Below are 12,438 nucleotides of genomic sequence, written 5' to 3' on the forward strand. Positions count from 1 at the left end.
ATGGAACTCTCTTCCTTGTGGAAAAGAAAGACAAGAGTTGGAGACCGGTTATAAATCTCAGAGAACTGAACAAATTGCTTGTCTACTGAAATTTCAAGATGGAGGGCATCCATCTTCTCAGAGACCTCTTACTAGAAGGAGACTGGCTGGTCAAATTAGATCTGAAGGATACCTACTTTACCATTCCCATGGCAAAGGAACACCAACCCTTTCTTCAGAGCAGTTGCCTCATGTCTAAGAGAAAAAGGTATTAGTCTCATCATCTACTTAGACGACATCCTGATTCTTTCTAAAGACTATGCTCAAATTATCAAAGATCTCAAGACAGTTATAGACCTCTTAGAAAGTCTGGGTTTTATCACAAACAGGGAAAAATCCATTGTAATTCCCTCAAAGAAGATGGAATTCCTGGGTTTCACAGTAGACACAACAGAATGTCTTCTCCTTCTCCCTCCCAAGCACATTGCCAAAATCAGAAAGGAGATAAGGCATGTATTGAAACAAAAAAACCTCACCTTAAGAGAGACCTTAAGAGAACTAGCCAGACTTTTGGGCCTTCTATCTTCTTATATTCAGTCCATTTTTCCGGGACCACTGAATTATTGAGCCCTACAGAGAATAAAAGCAAGAGCTCTCAGGTCAGGTCTTTGGTACAGAGATCAAATTTCCTTAAACCCAGAAGCAATCTTAGAACTAACATGGTGGTTAGACAATCTAGATGCATGGAATGGGAGAGCGATCTTTGGTTCAGCACCAGATTTTATTCTAGAATCGGATGCCAGCCTTCATGGCTGGGGTGCTTCTCTACAGAACCAGAACACTGGAGGAATTTGGTCGCAGCAAGAGTCCCTGCACCACATCCATTTTCTAGAATTAACTGCAGGGCTTTATGCTCTAATGAGCTTCAAACGCTTTCTTCATGGAAGATCAGTCATATTGAAAATGGACAACATGTCTGCCGTGGCTTACATAAACCGCCTAGGAGGGACCAAGTCAGAAGACCTCTCCAATCTAGCAAAGAAGCTTTGGTTTTTCTGCTTAGAACACAAAATCTCTCTCAGAGCAGAATACCTTCCCGGGAAATCCAATCTTTGTGCAGATTGGAATTCAAGATTCATCTTGGATTACAGCGACTGGAAACTCAACACTTCTGTTTTCAACTCCCTGAATCATTTCTGATGCCCATTCCAAATAGACCTATTTGAGAGCAGATTGATTACCCAATTGGTATCCTATTTCAGCTGGATGCCCGATCCTGGTGCTCTAGCAGTGAATGCCTTTCTCCAATCTTGGGAAGGGATCAACGCTTCCATTCGCAATGATCCAGAGACTCCTTCAGAAAGTTAGACAAGAACACTCCTCAATTGTCCTAGTAACTCCATTTTGGCCATCCCAAGCATGGTTCCCAACAGCTCTGGAACTAACCTACGATTTTCCCTTCCTAATTCCTCCTCTGAAAGATCTTCTCACAGACGCAGACAGTCAAATTCACCCTCTTGTTCAGACAGGGAATTTGAACCTTCTTGCTTGGAAGGTGTCAGGAGATCTAACGATCTCGCAAGACTTTCGTCAACAGCTTCAACTCTCCTTGGAGAGTTGTGGGCCCCTGGGACATATTACCGGTACAACAACATTTGGAAAGTCTGGTCACGTTGGTGCTTGGAAAGGGACTTGGATCCTGTGGAGGCACCTATTTTTGATATAGTTAATTTTCTTGGAGAGCAATTCGACAGAGGTTTAAGTTACAGATCTCTCAATTGTTTTAGATCTGCTATTTCTGCTGGACATTCTCTAATTAACAATAAAATGGTAGGTAAATATCCTATTATTTGTAGAATACTTAAGAGTATCAGAATTAGAAGACCTCCTCAACCTAGATATCAATCTCTATGGGATGTTAATTTAATTCTCGACCTTTTCTGTTCTTGGCCAGTTAATTCTCTTCTCAGCAGGAAGAATCTTTCTATCAAATTAGCTACTCTTCTTTGCTTAATTTCATGCAGAAGAGTTTCTGATGTTAAAGCTCTTGATATTTCTTATAGATCTTATGATATGTTCGGGGTTAATTTTGAAAGAGAAGAAGAACAAAAACTATGTCAGATTCTATTTTCTTTCCTCGTTTTGATAGTTGCACTAAACTCTGTGTTGTTCAATGTATGAAAGAATACGATGTTAGAATGAACTCTCTTCGTCCTTTGAATGTATCTCAATTACTCATCTCTTTTGTTAAACCCCACAAAGGAATTTTTCCTTCCTCTATTGCAAGATGGGTTAAGACTGTCATGAATCTTGCTGGAATCAATCTGAATATTTTTAAACCACATTCTATTAGAGGCGCAATGGCCAGTAAGTCATTCTGGTCAGGTGGTAAGTTAGATGATATTCTAAAGGCTGCTGATTGGTCTAATTCTAGAACCTTTGCTCATCATTATTGCAAACCTGTATCTCCCATGTCTGATGTTGTTTTACATGGCTACCAACATGCATAATGGTAGCCTCCGGACTTGTAATGAAATTGCGATTCTCCTATTAACATGACCAGAGAATCTGGATTTCATTTCACATCTTCTCTGCATTTAAAGAAAGCACAATTTGAAGGTGGCCCACATAACTGGAAGTGTACATGTTGTTTAATTAAGTAACATATCTACAAACTTTGATTCGTTTTACAATTATTGAACTATTAAATAATATTAAATGCTGCGTTTTTAAAAGTATGTGAATTAAAAAACATGAAATCTTGTATAAATGTGAAAGGGTGCCAGTATTTGCAAATGTCAGGTGAATGTTCAACAGTTGTGGTGATCATCAAAACATGTATTCTTGTGACATAACAGGACTTAATAACATTAATTTCTTTACATATATATTACACCATATAACACAAGTCTTATTATTACTAGAATATTAAACTAAATTAAATACTGTGTCAACTTCAATTCATTAAGCCATGTTTCAGCATTGGCCACATCATTGAAATATTTAACTACTGGGTCAGTGGCACAGTCGATGAATGCATCTCCTCCAGGGATCCTTATTTGGTCTCATGATCACAGGTTCGAATGCTGGTAGATCCACTCAGTCTTTCACCCTTACGAAGTCAATACAATGAATACCTTTCAGTTGAGTAACAAAGAATATATGCTATTCCAGAGCCAAGAGTTCTGGGTCAACAGCTCTTTACAAATACACACATTATGTTATGTTAATTACAATGAAGTTGAAAACAGCTGAAGTGACATCATTCCTCGTGCCGCCGCCCGGGACCACAACTCCCGGCAGGCACAGCGGCGGCGCGCACCGCTGATGACGCGCCCGCACCAGGAGGTGCATAAAGCAGGTGCTGAGCCCGGCGGAGAGGGGGGACCTTGCTAACATTGCTTCTTGACCTTACCTGCACGCCAGGACGCCGCCACCGCCAAGAGTCAAGGGGGCCATTTCCCACGCCGCCACCGGCCGAGAGTCAGCCACATCATTCCTCGCGCCGCCGCCTGGGACCACAACTCCTGGCAGGCACAGCGGCGGCGCGCACCGCTGACGACGCGCCCACACCAGGAGGTGCATAAAGCAGGCGCTGAGCCCCGCTTCGCGGGACGCACCGGGAGAAGCCCGGGACATGGGCGGGGCCATCTGTGGCCATCAGAGGCCAGAGGAGGCCGGGCCAACTCCCTAAGAAGTCAGAATGGGCGTCAAAGTTCCACGTAAGTCTGAGTCCCTTATCTCTTACTTAACGTCCGCAGTGGGGGCCATTAACCAAGAAATTGCAAACGCTGAGAAAGAGTTGGGGCTCGAAAGGCTGGTTACTGAAGAGCCATTGCCTGACCCGGATCAGAATAACACCATCATACCAGAGCCCAATCTAGTGCTCACAGAGGCTCTGATACATCTTCCACCCTCTGATACAAACAACAAGCCCTTGCACACTTTGCCCCCCATACCCCAGTCACTGTCAGAAGAGGCCCCAGGCCCTAGCAGACCACAGTCCCTGGACAGCCGAAATAGCACAAAGAAATATGCGCGAAAGGCCAAACACCTCATTAAAGACCCAGTCCAGGACATTGTAAATAATCTGGGGGATAAGATGGAAGAGCTGTTCAACGCACGTATTGAACCTCTGTTGGTGGGCATTGCCAAAGACATTGTTGACTCTTTAAATACATGTGTGGCAGGCCTACTTAAAAGGTGCGAGACTATTGATGTGTTTATAAAGGACTACCGCATCCAAAATCAACATTTGGTTCCATCACATAACACTACCGATAATTGTGGTTGCAGGAATGTGGAAATAGTGGAGTCCGACGTACCCCCCCACATACCTCGAACCATTATGCCCCAGAGCCAACCCCCTTCAGCTGCCGTCTCGGGGTCACTTGAAAATAACTTGGGGAAGGTTATTTCTCACAGCAGCTTGGTTGCTAATACTAAGACTACGAACAAGACTACCAATAAGATCCTTACTGCACAGGCCAATACGAGAAACATTCTCCCTGTACCTAGTAAGGTTAATTTGTATCTTCCTCCTCAGGCTGTCCCTTTTGTTGCAGTGTTAACAGGGGTTCCTCCTTTAGAACCTCATTGTAATGAGTCCACTGCAGATTTATTAGATATAACCAGGAAATGGTGTAGGCAGTATTCAAGTGGGAATGATGACATCTCACCCTTTATCAGTATGGTCAGAAGGGTCGGCTGGTTGGGTCAACAACCTAAAACTTTGTCGGGGGACTGTGTTGTTGTAAATTTTAGCAAGAAGGACTTAGCAGATAGATTGTTCTGGGATGGCTCTGAATTTATGAACAGCGGCATAAGACCCATACCTCTGGGTTATTTTTACCCCCCAAAAAACAACTATAGGTCAATTTCTGCTTCCCTAGCCCGAAGGGCCCCAGAAAGTAAAGTACACCCTACTTGGGGGTGCGGTGATGGGTTTTCCCCGATGGATTCTACCACCTTCCTTCCGCCCCCTCCTCAACATGGTGCCCGACAGGGGCAGGGTTTAGCGAACCCACAGAGTGGGGGTTTAATTCTGTGCAATCGTTTTTCCGCCCTAAGTTCCTTGGAGGAGATCGATTGACTACATAATTTAAATGGTACACGAGATGTGACTGACCCTAACCCACCCAGAGACAATGTCTGTAGAATCCTCAGCTGGAACATCGCTGGTATTAGACCTAAGCTGCAAGATGAAAACTGGTTGGCCCTAGTTAAAGCATATGATATCTTAGCATTCCAAGAAACCTGGGATACAACACATGGTTTTATTTTGGATGGCTATGCCCTTTTCAGTTTCCCGGCTATCCCAGGATTGATAGGCAGACCAAAGGGAGGTTTGGCTCTTTTAGTGTCACTGAATATGAATGGAGTGCTCAAACAGCTGGACTCTGTTTCCCACAATTGCCTAATCGTCGAATTTTCAGTCATTAATTTCCCGACTGTGTTATTAATTAATTTCTATAATTCCCCTGATAGTGTGGGTCTTAATCAACACCTAGTGTCACTAGAGGATTTTTTGGACAAGTATAGATGTAAACATAATATTTTCGAGGTTTTCCTCATGGGTGACTTTAACATTCATCCATGCAGCTTAGAGTGTATTGTGGAAGACAGCGAGGGGCCCCCAAACTCACTAACCACACACTTCCAACACACTAAGCAAGGTGAAGCTCTGGAAAACCTCCTGGCTTTCCTGAATTTATACGAATCAGGATGTGGTGTTGACGGACCAAGATCAATTACATTCAAGGGTGGTCTTACTGGAACTGTTATTGATTATATTTTTTTGTCATCGTTAGTTTTGTCTGAAGTATTAAATTATAGAGTAATAGACTCTGTTTTTAGTGATCATAACCCTGTAACTCTAGAGATGGCCACAGGTAGGACTTTGAGTTTTAAAGTGAACCATGTTCAAACTGTTACGGACCTTTCACCTAAAGAACAGGGCAGAAGACTTAAATGGGCTAACTTGATTCCGGAAAATTTCTTACATAACGTTCTGGGCAAGGTTGAACAGGAGGTGGGAATATGTTTGGACAACTTAGCACCTAACACCAAGATTGCTGAGGCTTTTTCTGTAATATGTCAACAAGTTAATAATGACCTGAGGGTAAAAAATAAAAATGGTAGCCAAAAAGGTAAAAGATGGTTCGACCATGACTGCTCCAAAGCACACTCTGCCCTTCACAAAGTTCTGAAAGAAGTGCCTAGAGATAGAGCACAAATAGCAATATTACGGAAATTATACAAACAAGCTATTCACACTCGTAAACGCCAGATTAAAAGTGAAGCCTGGACTGAATTGCTATCAGATGAGGCCTTGCAAGATAGTGCTAAGTTCTGGGCCATTATTATTCAGCCCTTTTTCTCGGGGGAGGAAAAGCATATTTTGGAATGCTCTATCCCAGATGAGTTATGGCTCACCCACTTTGGCAGCATTTATTCCCAGCCGAGTACTGAGCCCCCTCAAGTGACCCTCGCGTCGTGCCATCTTGGGCCTATTATGGCCTTTGAGGAGGCAGACGTTGAAAAAGCCATTAACAAAACACAAATTAACAAGGCCCCAGGTCCGGACGGGGTCCCAGCTGACTTGTATAAGAGTGCCCCGAAATTCTGGGCCAAGATCCTCACAAATGTCTTCAATGCCTCTAGAGAAAATAACCACCCGCAGTCCTGGGCTAAGTCCATTATTATACCTATTTTTAAAAAAGGACAACGTGGAGAACCGGCCTGCTATAGGCCCATCTCCCTAATTGACTCTGCCGTAAAAATCCTAGGCAGAGTCATATTAGGCAGACTCACAGACTGGCTTGAGGATAGTGGAATTATGTCTAACGCCCAGTATGGCTGTAGGGCTGGGAGAAGCACTGTGGACCAGTGCTTGAACCTCCAACTTTTAATCAGTAAATATACAATTGCTAAGGAGGGGTCCCTATACATGGCTTTCGTGGACCTTTCCTCGGCTTTTGACCTAGTTAATAGGTCAAAGCTGTGGAAGGTCCTTCTAGAACTAGGTATCGATCCTTTCTTAGTTGGTTTTTTAGCTGACCTTCACTGTGGTCTCTTAGCCTCTGTTAGAGTTACCCAAGCAGGGAGGTGCACAAGCCACTTTAGGTCGGAGAGGGGGGTCAGGCTAGGATGTATCCTGGCCCCCCTTCTCTTTACATTATATATAAATGCATTGGAGCCAGCACTAGCAGAGGCTACTGTGGATGTACCGCGTGTAGGAGTAACCAATATTCCGGTTCTCCTATACGCGGACGACGCGGTCCTCTTAGCCCGATCAAGGGTTGCCTTCAACAGATTGCTTGCTTCTTTTGGTGACTTTATGTCATCATTAGATCTGAAGATCAACACTGCCAAATCCCAGGTAATGGTGGTGGGAGCCTGTAGTAGGAAAAGGAAATGCAGAGCTTTTTGCTGTGAGGGGGAAGAAGTAAGGAGAGTTCCCAATTTCTCTTATTTGGGTGTCATCTTTGATGAGAAAGGAACCTGGGGCCCCCAATTAAAGTCCAAAAGCAACGCAGTCCCTAGGTCATCTGTAGGGGTGGGCGTAGTTCGCGAAGTAGTGCTACGCGAAGCTACGCGAAGTGCACTTCGCACTACGCGAACTTCACGTAGCACTACGCGAGCTGCGTAGTAGCATGTTCGCACTGTGCAAGATGTGTTTTCCATGATTGCACAGTGCGAACAAGCATCCGGCACTGTGCAAGCATTGAAAACGGCATCTTGCACAGTGCGAGCTGTAGTTTTCTGCTGCTCGAGGAGATTATTACTCGAGCGGCAGCTTTCTCAACGCGAACAGGTAGTTTCTCATTGAGAGCGGTCGCGAGCATGCGCAACCACTCACAATGAAAAACCTGACCTCCTCGCGTTTAGCGTTGCTTGCTCGTGGTCGCGAACATGACGTTCAGGACCGCGAACAAGCAAGAATCTCGCCGGGATGTCATTTTGCTTGCTCGTGGTCGCGAACATGACGTTCAGGACCGCGAACAAGCAAACAATGAGCGCTGCACTACGCTACGCTGCACTACGCATGTTCGCACTGTGCTACGTGCCGCTCGCGTAGTGCGAAGTTGCAAAAACTTCGCAAACTCCGCGAGCGGAGCGTAGTGCTTCGCCCAGGCCTAGTCATCTGCGGCTTTGCTGGGCTTTGCCAAACGGCTGGGAGCCATACCTATGGAGGCTATACTTAAAGTTTATAAAGCCAGATGTCTGGCGATAGCCACTTATGGGTCTGCTATTTGGGGGTACATAAATCAAGACATCATCCAAAAGGTGGAGAATACATTTTTAAGATCTCTCCTCTCCGTTCCACAGTCCACCCCCACCTTTTCAACCCACACAGAGCTAGGGCTGGGTTTTGTCACCAATTTATTGAAATCCGCCCCTGTCATTTGCTGGATTAAAACCTGGTTTAACCAGGAAATCTCCGTTAATCACATGATTTTCAAGGACTGCCTTGCTTTGGACAAAGCCCATAAGATCCCATGGTTGGCCTACATCAAGGCTATGCTCACGAAATTAGGAAGACCAGAGCTTTTTCACTCCCCAGGATGTATCAAAAGACAAGATGTGAAGGAGATTAAAACTGCTCTGCTAAATTTACTTACTGTTGAGCGTGAGGCAACGGAGATGGAGAAACCTCTTGTGAGAAGAAACTATGCACTTTTAACTGCCTCTGGTCATGAACCCTATCTTATTTTGGTAACAAGACCGTTTCATCGGTTTCTCCTAACAAGATTACGCTTTAATTTAATACATTTTATGCTTGGCTCCTTCCCCACATGGACTAATCCAGATAAGGCTAAACCCTGTGACTGTGACAACTTTTCAACACAGGACACACTACATTTTATGATGTTTTGCGACCACTACATGGAAATTAGGAAAAAATACCTCCTGCCAATTTTGAGGGAGGCGGGTTTCACCCAGGTGAGGCCCGCACTATTGTTCCTGCAACTCCTATCTAGCGCACAAGTCACTTTTCATGTAGCAAGCTACTTGGTAGCGTGTGTTCGCGTTAATAACAGTCGCCGAAGGTCTCAGGTAGGTTATGAGCTGGGATGGGGCAGTGAGCTAAATAACGGTGATGGATCAAGCCCTGATCTTTGGACTGGGTAAGAGTGGTCTGCTTAATTCAGACACTCTGTTCATCACCACCCCCTTTTCTGAATCGTTTTTGGCCACTATAGGTGTGGCAGGGTATACACAGACATGAGTCCCTTGCTCACTGCTCCATCAGGATTCAAGCAAGCCGGGCCGACGAGGCTGAAATGCCAGAAACCGGTCCCCGGTAGCTTGTATCCTTTCTGGTGAAGAATTGGCTTGGTAGTTTGGTCTGCCCTGTTCCCATGATGCACTGGGCCAGGGACAGACTAATTTGCATATAGCCAGGTTCTGAGCTGGGATGGGGCAGTGAGCTAAATAACGGTGATGGATCAAGCCCTGATCTTTGGACTGGGTAAGAGTGGTCTGCTTAATTCAGACACTCTGTTCATCACCACCCCCTTTTCTGAATCGTTTTTGGCCACTAAAGGTGTGGCAGGGTATACTCAGACATGAGTCCCTTGCTCACTGCTCCATCAGGATTCAAGCAAGCCGGGCCGACGAGGCTGAAATGCCAGAAACCGGTCCCCGGTAGCTTGTATCCTTTCTGGTGAAGAATTGGCTTGGTAGTTTGGTCTGCCCTGTTCCCATGATGCACTGGGCCAGGGACAGACTAATTTGCATATAGCCAGGTTCTGAGCTGGGATGGGGCAGTGAGCTAAATAACGGTGATGGATGAAGCCCTGATCTTTGGACTGGGTAAGAGTGGTCTGCTTAATTCAGACACTCTGTTCATCACTACCCCCTTTTCTGAATCGTTTTTGGCCACTATAGGTGTGGCAGGGTATACTCAGACATGAGTCCCTTGCTCACTGCTCCATCAGGATTCAAGCAAGCCGGGCCGACGAGTCTGAAATGCCAGAAACCGGTCCCCGGTAGCTTGTATCCTTTCTGGTGAAGAATTGGCTTGGTAGTTTGGTCTGCCCTGTTCCCATGATGCACTGGGCCAGGGACAGACTAATTTGCATATAGCCAGGTTCTGAGCTGGGATGGGGCAGTGAGCTAAATAACGGTGATGGATCAAGCCCTGATCTTTGGACTGGGTAAGAGTGGTCTGCTTAATTCAGACACTCTGTTCATCACCACCCCCTTTTCTGAATCGTTTTTGGCCACTATAGGTGTGGCAGGGTATACTCAGACATGAGTCCCTTGCTCACTGCTCCATCAGGATTCAAGCAAGCCGGGCCGACGAGGCTGAAATGCCAGAAACCGGTCCCCGGTAGCTTGTATCCGTTCTGGTGAAGAATTGGCTTGGTAGTTTGGTCTGCCCTGTTCCCATGATGCACAGGGACAGACTAATTTGCATATAGCCAGGTTCTGAGCTGGGATGGGGCAGTGAGCTAAATAACGGTGATGGATCAAGCCCTGATCTTTGGACTGGGTAAGAGTGGTCTGCTTAATTCAGACACTCTGTTCATCACCACCCCCTTTTCTGAATCGTTTTTGGCCACTATAGGTGTGGCAGGGTATACTCAGACATGAGTCCCTTGCTCACTGCTCCATCAGGATTCAAGCAAGCCGGGCCGACGAGGCTGAAATGCCAGAAACCGGTCCCCGGTAGCTTGTATCCTTTCTGGTGAAGAATTGGCTTGGTAGTTTGGTCTGCCCTGTTCCCATGATGCACTGGGCCAGGGACAGACTAATTTGCATATAGCCAGGTTCTGAGCTGGGATGGGGCAGTGAGCTAAATAACGGTGATGGATCAAGCCCTGATCTTTGGACTGGGTAAGAGTGGTCTGCTTAATTCAGACACTCTGTTCATCACCACCCCCTTTTCTGAATCGTTTTTGGCCACTATAGGTGTGGCAGGGTATACTCAGACATGAGTCCCTTGCTTACTGCTCCATCAGGATTCAAGCAAGCCGGGCCGACGAGGCTGAAATGCCAGAAACCGGTCCCCGGTAGCTTGTATCCTTTCTGGTGAAGAATTGGCTTGGTAGTTTGGTCTGCCCTGTTCCCATGATGCACTGGGCCAGGGACAGACTAATTTGCATATAGCCAGGTTGTGAGCTGGGATGGGGCAGTGAGCTAAATAACGGTGATGGATCAAGCCCTGATCTTTGGACTGGGTAAGAGTGGTCTGCTTAATTCAGACACTCTGTTCATCACCACCCCCTTTTCTGAATCGTTTTTGGCCACTATAGGTGTGGCAGGGTATACTCAGACATGAGTCCCTTGCTCACTGCTCCATCAGGATTCAAGCAAGCCGGGCTGACGAGGCTGAAATGCCAGAAACCGGTCCCCGGTAGCTTGTATCCTTTCTGGTGAAGAATTGGCTTGGTAGTTTGGTCTGCCCTGTTCCCATGATGCACTGGGCCAGGGACAGACTAATTTGCATATAGCCAGGTTCTGAGCTGGGATGGGGCAGTGAGCTAAATAACGGTGATGGATCAAGCCCTGATCTTTGGACTGGGTAAGAGTGGTCTGCTTAATTCAGACACTCTGTTCATCACCACCCCCTTTTCTGAATCGTTTTTGGCCACTATAGGTGTGGCAGGGTATACTCAGACATGAGTCCCTTGCTCACTGCTCCATCAGGATTCAAGCAAGCCGGGCCAACGAGGCTGAAATGCCAGAAACCGGTCCCCGGTAGCTTGTATCCTTTCTGGTGAAGAATTGGCTTGGTAGTTTGGTCTGCCCTGTTCCCATGATGCACTGGGCCAGGGACAGACTAATTTGCATATAGCCAGGTTCTGAGCTGGGATGGGGCAGTGAGCTAAATAACGGTGATGGATCAAGCCCTGATCTTTGGACTGGGTAAGAGTGGTCTGCTTAATTCAGACACTCTGTTCATCACCACCCCCTTTTCTGAATCGTTTTTGGCCACTATAGGTGTGGCAGGGTATACTCAGACATGAGTCCCTTGCTCACTGCTCCATCAGGATTCAAGCAAGCCGGGCCGACGAGGCTGAAATGCCAGAAACTGGTCCCCTGTAGCTTGTATCCTTTCTGGTGAAGAACTGGCTTGGTAGTTTGGTCTGCCCTGTTCCCATGATGCACTGGGCCAGGGACAGACTAATTTGCATATAGCCAGGTTCTGAGCTGGAATGGGGCAGTGAGCTAAATAACGGTGATGGATCAAGCCCTGATCTTTGGACTGGGTAAGAGTGGTCTGCTTAATTCAGACACTCTGTTCATCACCACCCCCTTTTCTGAATCGTTTTTGGCCACTATAGGTGTGGCAGGGTATACTCAGACATGAGTCCCTTGCTTACTGCTCCATCAGGATTCAAGCAAGCCGGGCCGACGAGGCTGAAATGCCAGAAACCGGTCCCCGGTAGCTTGTATCCTTTCTGGTGAAGAATTGGCTTGGTAGTTTGGTCTGCCCTGTTCCCATGA

Source organism: Lissotriton helveticus, chromosome 6 (genome assembly GCF_964261635.1).
Source record: "Lissotriton helveticus chromosome 6, aLisHel1.1, whole genome shotgun sequence".
In the NCBI taxonomy this organism is placed as follows: domain Eukaryota; kingdom Metazoa; phylum Chordata; class Amphibia; order Caudata; family Salamandridae; genus Lissotriton; species Lissotriton helveticus.